Source organism: Dioscorea cayenensis, chromosome 17, assembly GCF_009730915.1.
Source record: "Dioscorea cayenensis subsp. rotundata cultivar TDr96_F1 chromosome 17, TDr96_F1_v2_PseudoChromosome.rev07_lg8_w22 25.fasta, whole genome shotgun sequence".
Classification (NCBI taxonomy): Eukaryota; Viridiplantae; Streptophyta; class Magnoliopsida; order Dioscoreales; family Dioscoreaceae; genus Dioscorea; species Dioscorea cayenensis.
In genome coordinates this window covers 3,614,805-3,630,642 of record NC_052487.1, presented here as the reverse complement: position 1 = coordinate 3,630,642, position 15,838 = coordinate 3,614,805, and the positions used below count along the sequence as shown (strand labels likewise).

The following is a 15,838-nucleotide window of genomic DNA, read 5'->3' as shown; positions in this document are numbered from 1 at the left end:
GGAACATGCAAAACTTTATCCAAAATAAGTGCGGCAGAAGAGATGGGTAAATATATAGTGCCAAAGTGAGTGATGGAAAGACATGTACCATCACCAAGAACGACACTGTCAGAACCAAAATAAGGAGAATGCAAAGAGAGAGTGCTAAGATTGTTGGTGATATGGGGTGAAGCACCAGAGTCAAGTACCTAGTGGGATGAAGGAACGGGTGAATAATAGGTAGCTGTGTTAGTTTGTGGTTGATGTTGCATTGGCAGGCAACCGGGAGTAGGAGGTAGAGAAGCCCATACAGACTGTGGTATAAATGAACATTTACGAGCAGAGTGACCAACGGTGCCACATATCTGGCGAGCGAAATGATGAAATCACACCTGGCGGTAAAGACCCATGGAACTGAGGTCGAGGAGTATGAGAGGGCCGATGTTGGAATCCAGAGCGTGAAGGTTTAAGGTGTGGTGCCCTAGTAGAAGTAGTGAAAGTTGTGGCAGGAGCAACTGGGGGATGAGTCAGATGGCAAAGTTGTGCTTCATAATTGAGCAGAATGTCAAACAGTTCCTCAAACTCAAGATGTGAATCTTGAACTTGAAGAGCATGAGACAGAGTAGAGTATGCGGGGCCAAGTCCATTGAGAATGCAGATAGAGTGATCATCAAAGTCAATGAGCTTGTTCATTAGAGCGAAGGAGTCAATACAAGTTTTGATGTCCTGCATATAGGCAGTGATCATTTGAGTGCCCTGTGAGAGGTTAACAAGACTACTGCAAAGTTCCATGATACGACCACGAGATGGGGAGGCATAAGTTTTTTCCAAGAATTTTCCAAGCATCACATGCAGAGGAAGAGGATGCAATAAACGGTATTAAAGTAGGAGAGACTAATCTTATGATGGCATTCAGAAGCAATTGGTTTTGATGAATCCAGAGTGCAAAGGCTGGATTAGGTACAAGTGAAGTGGAATCAGAACTTGTAACAGTAGCAGATGGACATAGATGTGTGCTATCAACAAAGCCCAATAGATCGTACCCAATTTATAAAGAGTGAAATTAAACACGCCATGCAGTATAATTTATATAAGTAAGTTTGAGAGGAGCCTGATACCTGACATTGATGGCAATGAGTGAAGGTTGATGATTCTGTAAAGGGGAGAGGATATGAGAAGTTGAAGAGATAATAGCAGAAACATTGTGTGTTTGAGTATTAGACATGATAATAGTATAATATTTAATAAGGTACACCGAAGTACAAGAACATAATATATAAACACTTAAATATTTTGAACAACAAGAAAAAAAAAAGAGACAAGAAAAGACAAACAAATACTGGAATAGAAGGGAATAAAGAGATTTTTTTGTTTCATTTTTTTTTAAAAAGGAAGAAGAACTTAAACCCTAAAAACCCTATGGCTACCGGTGGTGGAGGTTGACGGTGCCAGAAAGGATGACCGGATCTTGCTTGGGGATAGCCGAATCTCACTTGGGAAATACAATAAAGAGGATGGCCGGATCTAGGAGGAGATGACCGGATCTTGAGATAAGAGAAAGACAAGGAGAAAATGGTCGGATGTTGGTTTATGATAGCGATGTCGACATTGTTGATGAGGTTGCCGGTGTCGAAGGATGAGGTTTGGACGGAGTTTGGCCGACAAGCGGTGTGAGGATCGTTGGTGTTATCTTTTAGGACTCTTGTACCATGTAGAGGAAGAAGATTGTTGTATATTGATGAGCATTGTTTATATATTACAATGTGTGGGTAATGTGGGTAAAGAAGTAATATCACTAAGTAACCCTAATAGTTCAGTGGTAAGATTGTCCGTATAATTGGGATTGGTAGAATCGGCGTAGTTGTTGCCAAAAGAGCAGAGGCATTTGGCTGCCCTATCATCTACCACTCCAGATCAAAAAAAGCCGAATACAACCTACAAATACTATCCAAATGTTCTAGAGTTAGCAGCCAAATGTCAGGTGCTTATAGTAGTAAGCTCACTGACACATGAAACTCACCACATTGTTAACCGTGAGGTCATGGATAAACTCAGCCCGAATGGTGTGCTGATAAACATTGGCCATGGTCTGCATGTCAATGAATCTAAGCTCGTTAAAGCATTGGTTGAGGGTCGTTTGGGAGGGTTCGGAATTGATGTGTTTGAGCAGGAGCCTTATGCCCTTGAGGAATTATTTGACTTGGAAAATGTTGTGTTGTTGCCTTACCAGCACTGGCATTATAGAAACTCACAAAGCAATGGCCGATCTTGTTCTCGGAAACTTGGACGCGCATTTTACAAACAAGCCTCTATTGACTCATGTCATCTAAACATAGATTCATACATCAAATCTAGTGGAATAATTGTTTTATATTTGTTGTTGCCTGTTAGACATGAATGTTGCATTGAAGAAGTCACTGAACTCTGTTTTTATAAAATAACATGATCTTTTCTTTGATGTGGTGTTATCTCCTTGAGCATTATTGATGTTAAATTTAAGATGAACAATTACTATAGAGAAACATAGTGGTCCATGGATAATTATATGATCTTAATCATTGTAATTATATTAGAGTGACTCCATACTATTTGTGCACACAGAGAATCTTGCTCACCATGCATTGAGTAAGAATTGAACCTTATGTATAGAAACAAATGTTTTTAACCGTTGGGCATTGGTTTTACTTGTTGATAGACACTCTTTTTTAAAATAAGTATTAGGAAAAAATTACTTATTAGTTCCTGGAACTTTTTGTTTATTCCAATAAGTCATTCTAACAAAAAATTATACTCTGCAGTTTCTCTTTTTACAATCAGTTCAATTTCATCCCTTCTGTCACTTTTGGAAGTTCGAATCTTGTTTGGTAACACACAAATTTGAATAGATTCATCAAATAGTAAACAAATACATCAAAAATCAAAGAGCAAAATAAAAAACTAAAGGTGATGTAATTATAGTAAATATGAAGTACAAAAATCAAATATCAAACCTAAAAAAAACATGATGTAAGCATTAGTAAATCTATGGTTATCTAACCGTTGAACTTAAAATAATTCTGTGAAAACGGAGGGACTTTTAAGATATTTGAAAAAATCAAAGGTTTTTTTTTTGTCAATGGTAAAGTTGTTTGGATCTTTTGAGCAATTCCTTTAAATTTTATTAAATAAGATAGATAAATTTTTTAAAAAATTATGATTAATATTTATAGAATTCTCAAAAGTAATAATTAATGCTCTTGGGGGCTCATTCCAGTAAAGGCATAGCATCTATGTATAGTTCCGTGTCCTTTTTTTTTCATGTTAATAAAACACCCAAAAATATATTTTTTATTATTTTACCTCAATCATGTATTTGGCCGTGCTCACTTGTGCTAGCTTGTCAAATTTTTTTTAATAAAAGATAAAAATTAACAAAATAAAAGAAAAGGAATATAATGCAAAAGGAAGATTTTATTTGTAAAGAAACAAGAATTATTTTTGCTATTACATACAATTTTATTTTTAAAACCATATTTACACAAAAAAAAATAAACTTGTGTAAAAAATTGTAGTGATGTATTATAAAATTTCAAAAAGTTTGTATTATTATTTTTTATTAAAGTGAATAAACCACAAATTTAAGTTTGTATTAATTACATATGAGAGGTTGAGTAAGAAAAAATTATATGAATAACTTTGCATCTATTAAAAGTAACCTATGTCATTTTGTAAAACATATATTTACTTATATATTCCTACAAATTTTTATTAGAGTAATTTTAATGGGTATTTTTTAAATGATTAATTTTCTATTAATTTATTTAAGGAGATTGGTGGTAGACCTGTCCAAGGGCCGGGCTACCCGCCCAAGCCTGAAGGCAAGCCCGAAAAATGAGAGGGCTTGGACAAATATATACGGCCCGATATCCAGGTCTTGGACAAAAAAAAAGAAGCCCATTTTAAAAATGGGTCGTGTTTAGTTTTAATTGTTAAAAGCCCGACCCGGCTTGGCCCGGCCCGAATTATAAAATATATTTATTAATTAGTTTTGTCTATACTTATATATATATATAATGGTTTGAATTTCCATTGATTATATTAATTAATTAATTTTGTATATACTTATATAATATATATTTATTGTTGATTGTCATTGATTGTAATGGTTTGAATTTTAGTTATTGTAATTGTATAAATATTTGCATTTGGTATTTTAATTTTTAAGTGTTTTGTAGAATAATATTTGGTCATATTCACATATTAATATTATTATTAAGTTACTTGATAAAAACCTATTTGGGCGGGCCATAGGTAGATGTTATTAAATTTGGGAGGGTTCTGGCAAGGGTTAAGGCCCAGATTTTCGGGCCGGGCCGGGCCGGGCTTGGACAAACTTGAATTTTAGTAATTATGGATAAAGCCCGGCCCACCCAATGGACATGTCTATTTGGTGGTCATTAACCACAATTTTTTATTAATCCATTAAAAAAAAAGTTGGTGGCCACTGAGTATCGATGGCCATCAATTGTTCAATCATAGGGCCCACTATTTTTAAAAATTTAAAAAAAATGTTTTTTAATAGAAATGTTAATGGGTGCATCTTTTAATTAAAGACTAGTGTGGAGGCCCGCGCTTATGCTGCGGGTTTTTTTTTCTTTCATTTTGTCTGCATACATTTTGGAAGGATTTATTCATACATGAATAATTTTTGTGTGTGTGTGTGTGTGTGTGTTTTGTTTTTTTTGCCATTAATAATAGGAGAGTTGGGTTGTGATGAATTCTCTCATTTGTTTTATATTGTCAAGTGAGTTTGGAAGTAGCAACTCAATTTGTCTGACATGTCATTCGCATTTACTCAATGTCATATTTATCTCAAAGATTCTTATCATATTATTACTAACAACACCACTTGCATTGACCATAGGCAAAAGTTGTTCAATTTTTTATCTTCCACTTCCGGTCAAAGACAAAAACCAGAGGGTAAAAGTGAACGATCTCCACTCCATTCATGGTTGTTATTATGGATGTGCATCAGAGACATTGGAGTGTTCAACATTGTCATCCGTGGGGGCAGGAAGGTTTAGGTCAATCAGAGTTAGTACATATGGGATTTTGAGAGGTGAACTGGATATGAGAGGTTGCCCGTCATTGTTCTCCGATGAGTTAACTTCATGGATTTGATCATGGTTGGGGGTTGATTCTTTGTTTTCCTTGTTCTGGTTAGCAGTTTTTTTTACCTGCAAAAGAATGATGTCTTAGTGAACTTTATTCTTAATTGTCGTGTATTAGGATATTGTTTAGTACATATATATTATTTTTTAGCATTTCAACATTACTTCGAGCTTTTCCATTAGTTCTTTTGCATTTGCAGCAGAGACAATTATATGGTGGTCACTTGGGTTGATGAAACCTTCTTCTACAGCATGGTCAATAAAAGACAGCAATGAGTTGTAGTAGCCATCAATATTCAGTAACCCAACCTAAACCAAAGAATACATTAGTGATGATTTGTTCAGCATTTCCATTGTGTATATGTACAATTACCATTGAATTATCGGCTTCTTATGTATGCTTAGTTGTGCCCAAGTAATCACTTCAAAAAATTCTTCAAGAGTGTCATAACCTCCTGTATAATAATTCCAATTGAGGTTACTTAGTCTATTTATTTATTTATTGTTTTTTATGTCAAGAACATTAACATATAATGATTTGTGAGAGGGTTTGTTTGGTTTTTGCATAATGTGTGGTAAAAGAATGATAACAAAATCAAATACTATTAGTGGGCATATAATAAGTCATACATGTAGGTTATGTACTAACCAGGCATAGCAATAAAGGCATCAGAATTGCGAGCCATCTCTGCTTTTCTTTGGTGTATATCGGTCACTGGTTTTACTTCTCCTATAGTGACGCCAGCTATCAGACAAATTCATAAAACAATTTATTAGTAAATAGCCATTTGTATTTGTGTTCTAAGTTTTTTCTTTCAATAGTTTGTTATTATATTCATTTTTTTTTCATAACCCTTTCACCATTAGATCTTCCGGAATGATCTTGAGTTATGAGGGAAAAAGCTTTTAATATCTCCAGTTTTTTTTTCAAAAGATTGGGGTTTCAATATTTTTTTTTTAAAAAAAAAACATAACTCATACCTAAGAATGTGTCTTCCACCATCAAAGACAATTTGTGTTATCAAGCCCATTAATCCTATATTGCCTCCTCCATATATTAAATTAATTTTTTTATCATCTGTAGGGATTTGTTAGGTTATTGCACATATTTATAGCTGAGCATATATAAATGAGTAGGCTATATGATTATAAGAACAACAATAGAGGAAAAACAATGGAAATGAAGAGAGAGTGATTAAAAACCACAATTAAAATTTAGTAACAGGAAGAAGGCAAACCAGTTCTTTGCCAAGATCTATGACAGCATTTCGTAACTCTTTTTTTTCTAGGTTACTACCCCAAAAAACACAAATTGTCTTAAATTTGGATGCACTCATTCTCTTTCTTGTATGTTGCTTTGATAACACTAAAAATTGTAGAAAATCATCATCATGATAGATACATTAAAGCTGTAAGTATGAATTTTTTTTTTTATATCCACAAAATAAATTGGTTGACAATTGAACAATAATAATAAGCAAGGATCAGTAAAAGAGGATCTTGAAACCGCAGGGAAATTATGCTGATGATGTGTATTTTTTGTTGGAGTGTTACCACGTTTGATCTAGGGGATTGATAATTTTGGGAAGATTAGTCTATTTCTATTAGGTGTTTTCTATACACACACACACACACACACACACACACACACACACACACACACACACATATATATATATATATATATATATATATTTGTTTTGGGATATGCACAACTACTTTAGAAATGCATATATATATATATAGATAGATAGATAGACATAGATGGTTGCCTTGTGTTGTTTTTCTTTGCTTAAGTTTTTTTTTTCTAAAATTTTTGTGTGTTTAGTCAAAGATATTCATCATGTTCTTTGAGATTTCTTTAAAAGGAGAGTCGTTTTGTTTTACATTTGGATTTCCTTAAATTGTTGTGCTTCTTATTGTATTGATTCTAGTACAATTGTTTGCTATAGTTAAGGTGCAATGGGTCTTGTCGGCTTGCTATTGGCGTAGTTATCTATATATATATATCATAAATTGTAGTTTTTTTTGGGCTAATTGTATTATGATGGTTGTCATATATTTAGTATTTTGTAAGTTTTTTTTTAATGTGTATTGAGATCAAGTAAAGACTGGGAGTTTTGACAACTATTATTTTTTTAGATGTATGCAAATTAGTTAGAGGGATATCAGATATGATTTGATGTGCATAGTTTTATGTTAGGAAGGCAAATGCCATAAAATTGTTAATTTTGTAACTTACTATTGTTAGGTTTGATGAACGTTTTTTGTATTTATATATATATATATATATATATATATATATAATTTTGTCAAAATGTGTTGTGAAAATTGTTTGTATATGTATGGGCAATAATCAAAATTATTAATACAAAAAGAAAAACATAGGTAAGTAAAAATGACTTAGAGATGGTTGTCTTGTGTTGTTTTTATTTGATTATTTTTTCATATTCATTGTATTGATTGATTTGCAATTATTTGCTATAGTCAAGGTGCAAGGGATCTTATGGTGTACTTGTTCAAATAGCTCTATATCTGTATATATCTCTTCAATTTTAGGTTTTTCTATGATTTATTTATGTTGGTAGTTAGTAATTAAGTATTTTGTTTTTTTAAAATATATATTGAGATCAAGTGAAGACTGGGGGTTGTGACAAATGTTAGTTATGCTTTGTTTTTTTTGGGTATGTGTATGGCCAACAATATTTTTTAATTTTGTTTTATATGTATGGCCAACAATAAAAATTATTAAAACAAAAAAGAGAAAGGGGTAAGTAACAAATAATAAAAAACTTGAATTAAAACACACACACACACATGGAATTCATTATTTGTATAAGCTAATACTTGAATTAAGGTAGATATTATTGACAAGAATTGCATTATTGTTTATATGGGCCTTCTTTGGTAAAATCTTGTCTTCCTTCGGTTTAACAACAGTTTCAAAATTCATTGTTGATTATTAAGCATAAGGCATTTGGTGTTTTTGGGTTTTATAAGATTTTGTCTTCTTATTTTCATTTAATAACTAAAGAATGTTCTAAACATAAGTTATATAGTATAATTCCATCTGTCACACGTGATCTCTCTCAATGATATATTTGATGTCCCTGTTTAATATATTATCTATCCTCTTTTTTGCACATGCTTCTTTTTGTTATATTTTTTTCATCCAACTTATTTGAATCGAGTTAGGCTCACATCACTTTACTCATGATATCAAGGATTTTATTGTTTCTTGTCAAAGAAGATAAGATTTGATTTGATTTTTGATTCTCTCAATATATATATATATATATATATATATATCTAAATGTTTGTGTATCTTTTATTTTGGCAAACCATTAGCTGGCAAATATTGTTGTTTTGCGTTGGGGTTATTCATTTATAGTCATGTCATTTTCCATCAATACATACATATTTCAAATTATTATGTGTTATTTTCTTTGTTTATATATATATATATATATATATACATCCATTTATAACAACTTAGGTCGGGAGTTTGGAATTGTGGCAATCTTTCTTCTCTAGTTTGTTACAGTGTTTTTTTTTTCATTATTTAGGTTTTTTTTTTCTTTATGTATTTTTCTCCAATGCTTTTTTTCTTTATCTTCTATTTGTATTCTCAAATTCTTAACGATCATTATTTTTATTATGTTAGAATGGGAGAGAAGTCTTGTAACTATTTTCTTGAAGTTATCCCTCAAGATATTATCGAAGAAGTCGTTGCATACATTGCTTCAACATCTTCTAGATCTTTTCATGATCTGAAAATTTTACACGCCTGGTAATGTCGTTGATTATTCATAGCATTAAGCTCATTGTTGTTTCTTTGCATTATGAATACATATATGCAGCATCTAAAAGCCGCAAAGTTGGCCAATTTACGCGAGTTGATAATTTATGATGTCTTGACATGAAGGAGTTCATTATTTTTCTTCAAAATTGTGCCCGAAGACACAATTTGGAAGCTCTTTTGGTGCTTGTATTGGTGAAAAACTTATCATTCATTTTTTCCTTGTTAGATAAGTTATAGTTGTAAAATTGATGGTTTTAGATCGAATGTATTTAGTTGAAAATGGATTCATGCATCTAACATCTCACAAATGCAATGTTTAAAGGTCCTTTACTGTCAGTTGTAGATTCTTTTGTATAAAAACCAAGAAACACATCATTCTCGTATGGAAATGCTTAACATGGCCGTTGATGGAAGAGTTGATATTGTTTTAAGAGCATTGGCAAGTACAAAAATCGTAATGATACAATAAAATAAATGTAGACATGCTGCTGCAAAAATTGTTTAGAAATATAGTATGTGAGTTTTTGATAGTAAATGGATTACAACAAGGGATGGGACTGTGGAAAATTGTAAAAATTATTCGAGGAAAACCAATGATATAATTTCTAATGAATGATTAGGTGAAGATGGATTAGTGAGAGAGTTTTGCAACCAACTTTGTAGATGGAAATATGAATTTAATTTGTTTACAAAACTTTTGTAATGTTTGTTTAATTGTTTGGTCTTTTTTTTTTTAAGTTGTTTGTGCATATAATGTAGTCTTATATGGGTGTTTTCTTGAATGAATTCCATATGTAATGAAATTTTGAAACAATGGCTTAAATGTTATTGTTATGATTTCTTTATTTGTTTAGTAATTTATTTATTTTGATATCAAGGATTTTGTTATCGATTCTTTGTTTAAGAAGAAGATCATATTTGGTTTTGATTTTCACAATTGTTTTTCACACACACACACACACACACACACACACACATAAATTATATTTATGTTTTCGGTTAATTTGGTTAAAGACTTTATTGTGGTTATTAGATGGTTGTTATTCATGATAATACATAATTTAGTAATTGGGGGAAGATCCATATAAGATTACAACATGATTTTTCCAATTTTCCATCATATATGGTTTTTTGTTCATCTTAATAAGGTATAATACCCTAATTGGTCCCTTTACTTTTCTCTCTCTTTCCTTTTGGTCCCTCTACTCAGAAATACTCTCAAGTAGTCTCTCTACTCTTAAAAATGATTCTATTTAGTCCCTTCTACTCTAAAATAGGCCAATTATTGGCTGTATTTTTTAAGAGTAGAGGGATTAGATGGGAAGAGATTAAGGGTAGAGGGACTAAATTGGGTCATTTTCAAGAGTAAAGGGATTAGTGGGGCGCGTTTCTGAGTAGAGAGACCAAAAAAGAAGAGAGAGAAAAGTAGAGGGACCAATTCGGGTATTATACCTCTTAATAATTGCATAATTATATCAGAATTAGCAGAGGATAAAAAAATAGATGAATCCATATACATGTAAAAGGTATTATTATATTGGTTGATTAATATCTATTATGGTAGAAATTCATTTGATATTTTTTTTAATAGGCATTATAGTACACAACCACTAATTATCAACTTATTGTACTAATTACTTTAATTACATATATTAATTGAGTATATATGAAAGAATATGCTACCTAATAACCCATTTGAGAATTAATGCTACTTGTGTTTATATATATATATATATATATTGATGACTTTCACAGAGGTCTTGATGATCAAACTATATTTCTATTATAAAAAAAATAAAAATAAAAAACTCATTTCATTCATAACAAAACTCACCTCAATTATTTTATTCTTCTTAATAGCAAAGCTTTCATCTTGCAATACATCATTGTAAGTGATGAACAACATGTTCGTTACAGTATTAAAGACGAAGGTAATGCATTCGATTGACAAAAACCCTGCAAAATGGTGGTAATATTGATCAAATCATCGTCATCACTATCAACCAAATGGCCATGATCAGCATTAATCTCCAAGTTATATTCAGAACAATATTCCTTCTCCTTCTCTGAAGGAAGAGGTGGCGGAGGCGGCGATGGAGGAGGTGGAGAAGGCATAGTTAGAAACTTATAGCAAAAATTAGTCTGAGCTTTATCGATACCTCTAAAGGTGATTGACGACATGTCATAAGACAATGATGCTTCTTCTGGTGTATCAAATGTGCCTAATCAATGTCTTTTCTTAGTAGAAGGGTTTCTAATCTCCGCCGCATAACGTCCCCATGGTCTCCTTCGTACTCCTAAGTACCCCGTCAATGCTCTACATCGTCTTCTCTGATGACAAGGTAAGATGATGCATAGTAAGTCAAGCATGTCCATAGATGTGCATGTTAATTGTTGCAACAGTGTTTAGTATCTTATCTCTCTCTCTCTCTCTATATATATATATATAGTTGAGTTGAATCATATATATATATATATATATTGGAGAAAGAATTGAATTAGGGTTTTATAGAGTAGTATAGGTGTTGTTGGGATGTCATACGGTGGCTACTGTACACGTCATTATATTTGAAATCTAGGGATGTCCTTGCATTACAAATCAATTTTATTTTTTATCATTATGAAATAAAAAATAGAAAGTGTAAAACTTATCTTGTTTCATTAATGGGAAATAGGTTCAATACACCACACTTAAGACAAAACAAAATACTAACGTAGTTGTAAAATAATTGTGTAATAACATCTTTTTCTAAGAAGTGAAATAGTGTTTTATTTTTTAAAAAAAATTTCTCCTGTATAAGGGTGTGAAAATTTAAAGGTAAATCACACAAAATCTAGTTTATAGGTTGTAGAAGTCAATGGATTTTACATTTAACATAGAAGAGTCAACAATTGTGGTTTGATCATACTCTCATGCAAGCGGGCCCGCGCACACACTAAAAATCACAACAAAAGAAAATAAACATCAATATGTCATTGCAAGATATGTAAATGGTGATTCGGATGTTTTGGTAGCAAAACAAAATTCAAGAAAAGTTCTCTTGTCCATTATTTCACACAACTAGAGATAGCTAGTCTCAGCTAGCAATTGATAGAGAAAGAGAAATATTGGAGATTTCTTAATGATCATAAATGGAAACACTTTTTCTCTTATGAACTATTGTTCATGCTTTCATATACTCTACATTTTTAAATCTATTGCACCCAGAAGACTTCTATATTACTTGTCTTAGAGAAATCTTATCATATAAATTGAGAGATAAGTAACATAAATAAATTGACATATATATAATAACATAATATTATATTCCAAAGATGATAGAATAATTCAATGATAGAATAATTCTTTCAACTGCTAAAGATTAAATTTGGAAAAAGTGAGTGGGAAAAATATTAAAATAATCAAATAATGATCCATGAAGATAATAATCAGGAAGCTAAAAATTGAATATATATATATATATCCGGATATTCAAGAAATTAACTAAAATATTTTAAAAAAGGAACAATTTATCATAGATTTGTCATTTAGACATTAAAACTAAAACATAAAGATAATATACATATGAAAGGGAAAAATGTACTTACATCAAAAATATGATAAATACATGAATCAACTCACCTTTGTTTTTTTAAACCATATGGAAACAATAGAATGTGAGATCAATTTCAAAAGTAACAATTATTGTTAATAATATTTTGACAGAAAATTACATTTATGTTTATTACTACAATATATATAGAGAACCCATCATCTAGGGACGCCCCTAGATTTCAAATCTAGGGATGTCCATAGTAGTACATCGGATGAAAAATCGATACTTTCTTATCATTATGAGCAGTAAAAAACCCGCGTTCTACTGGTGTTGTACAGTGATGCATGAACACGATAAAAGGTGTCACAGTGTTTATATAATCAATCAACCATCGAATGATGATCCAACGGCTTAGATTTAAAACGTCCCTAGATTTCAAATCTATGGACTTACTTAGATGATGTTTTCCCATATATATATATATATATATATATATATATATAAATGATATTAATTTTTTTTAGATATCAAATATTTATTTTGTAAAAATATAAATTTATTTTGTTTAGTATGATATATTTATCATTATTAAATTTATAAGTTGAATTCATCATTAAAAAATAATATGTTTGTATTTTAAAACAATATATATATATATGACCCAATCATATTGCTCCAAATGCCATGTCAAGCCTCTTAGGGGATCAACTTTATATATTGTATATATGTATATATTTTTTCAAATAATCCAAACTCTAAAAATTTTCAATAATCCAAAAATTTTGAAAATTTTCAAATAATTCATATATTTTAAATAAAGATTATTTTTTTCAAACTCTTTACGATTTCAAAATTTTTCATATTATTTCTTTTTACTAAATATGTAAAATTTTCAATATTTTTAAAATTCACAAAATTATCCAAACATATAAAACTTAATATCAAAATTCAATATTATGTTTTTTTTTCATCAATTTGATAAATTGTTTTCCTTTTTTTATCACCCAAAAATTAAAGAATTTAAAATTAATATATTAATATATTATAATTTAATTATTTTAAATATGTATTTTTTAATACAATAATTTTAAATGTATTAGGGCCTGTTTGGATGCAAAATATATGATAATTTTTATTATCGCGGGGAAGTGCAGTGATTATTACGATGATTATGACATATTTTATTCCTACGGAATGGGTGTTTGGGTAACAAAATAAAAATATTACAAAAATTATTACATATCTTATATATAATGAGTGTTTGTTTTGCATAATAAATAATTATTACATAATAAAATATAATCATTGGATTATATCTGTGGTAATTAAACTTTGAAAAAAATAAGCATTTGTAAATATAGTTGTAAAATATAGTCGTTATAATTATAGCCGTTATAATTATAAATCAGTTATCATTTTTTCCCTATTTATACAAAACATGATTCCTTTTGCATTATGCACATAGTCGATCGGTGTTGTAACCATTGTTTCACCATGGATTCCTTTACATCTTTGGAGGAAAAGAAATGAAGAAGATGATCTACTCATGCTCAACAATTGGTCAAGAGAATGTCCGAAAGCACCTTCGATGTAGAACATCACACATCCATTCTTACGGTGATGCATATGTACAAGAAATTCTTCAAGGTCAGTGAGGAGCGTTCGCAAAAGAGAATTTCGTATGGAGCCTTATATATTTCAAACACCGGTTGATCGTCTCCAGAGAAAAATCCCTCCTCTGCAACTCAAAAGCAGACGACAGTGGAGGAGCAACTAGCAATGTTCATGTACACTCTAGCTCATAATGCTAGTAACGTGATGTGATGAGCGATTTCAACGATCTACGAAATGGTTAGTCGATATTTTTAGTAAAAGTACTTAAAAGTCATTATCGACTTGCTCGTGAATATATAGAACCTCCATCAACAACTTGACATCACCGAGTTATTCGAATACTCGAAAAATTTTTTTCCCATATTTCAAGGTAGGCAAATCTATATATTATGAAGTTTATTGTGAACTTTTTCCGTCTTTATAAATGTTTATATGTTTGTTTATTTTTAGGATTGTGTTGGTGCTATTGATGGAACACATATTCCAATCACGATTTCTTTTGGATAAGCAAGATCCTTACGAAGCGAGAAGCAAACGTTATCACGGGAATGTTATGGTTGCATGTGATTTTTGATCTTCGTTTTGTATATGTACGAGTCTGGTTGGGAAGGTTACGCCTCCGACGCTAGGATTCTCCAACGTTCGATTGAACAGGGTTTTTGAAGTCCCACGGGGTAAATATTATCTAGTAGACGCCAGGATATGCTAATACCCCAAATTTTATTGCTCCATATAGAGGTGTCCGTTACCATTTGCAGGAGCAAGGTCGAGCGCAAACTAGACCGAGCAATTATAAAGAACTATTTAATTTGCGACATGCGTCATTACGGAATCATGTTGAGCGCATTATCGGCATTTTGAAGATGAGGTTCCCAATCCTTAAAAGTAGCAACTTTCCACCCAATAGACTCTCAAAGCGATATAGTGGTTGCTGCTTGTATGTTGCATAACTTCATCCGTATACATAATGAATAGCAGATGTTGTTGAGGATTTCGATAATGAAGCCAAGAAACAATTGTTCCTAATGGAGATGAGTCATACTGGAGAGGATGTTGAAACCATGAACTTTGAGTGAACTGCAGTGCTCGTAAAAGAGATGAAATAGCAATGCAAATGTGGAATGATTATTGTAGCTACCGACGAGCTTGATCATAGGGTGTGGTTTTTCATAAAATTGTTTATTATCTATTGTATCGCAAAGCACTTTTAGATGAATGAATCTTGTGTCTTGTTCGAAACCATTGCCTATAATGAAATAGCATTATAGAGTATATTACAAGACAAAATGATACTTATTAACAAATTCACGCCAAACAAAAAAAAAACCTACAATCAATATTACACATATTGAAAAGATCTCCATAACAACTTTCACAAGTTCAAGATAACAAGTTCATAATCATCTTCTACTCAATTTTAGAGAACATCATTTTGAGCCATGGCACTTTATGATCTTCTTGAAGACATAAGAAGAGTTCACGATAACTCTTATCTTTAATGAAAATTTGGGTAGCTTTGAACATTTCTTCTTCAGTGAAAATGCCACTCATTTCATTAAACACCTTCATGCAATCTTCTATTGTGTGTTTTTCCACTACTTGAGTGCCCTTGAGAACTTCAAGATATTCTTTGCTCTCGCGCTCTCGAAATGCAATGTATTTATCCATATTGAATGATGTTTCTTGCGGCTTTTTCCCTTTTCGTTCCCTTTTTCTTCTGTGTCCATCTTGATCTCTTAGTCCCCGTAGAATTTCAT

General features: G+C 31.3%; 1 pseudogene; it reads left to right on the top strand.

Moving 5' to 3' along the window:
• Positions 1-1,578: 1,578 nt before the first annotated feature.
• On the top strand, positions 1,579-2,309 carry LOC120281022 (annotated as a pseudogene).
• The last annotated feature ends 13,529 nt before the right edge of the window (positions 2,310-15,838 follow it).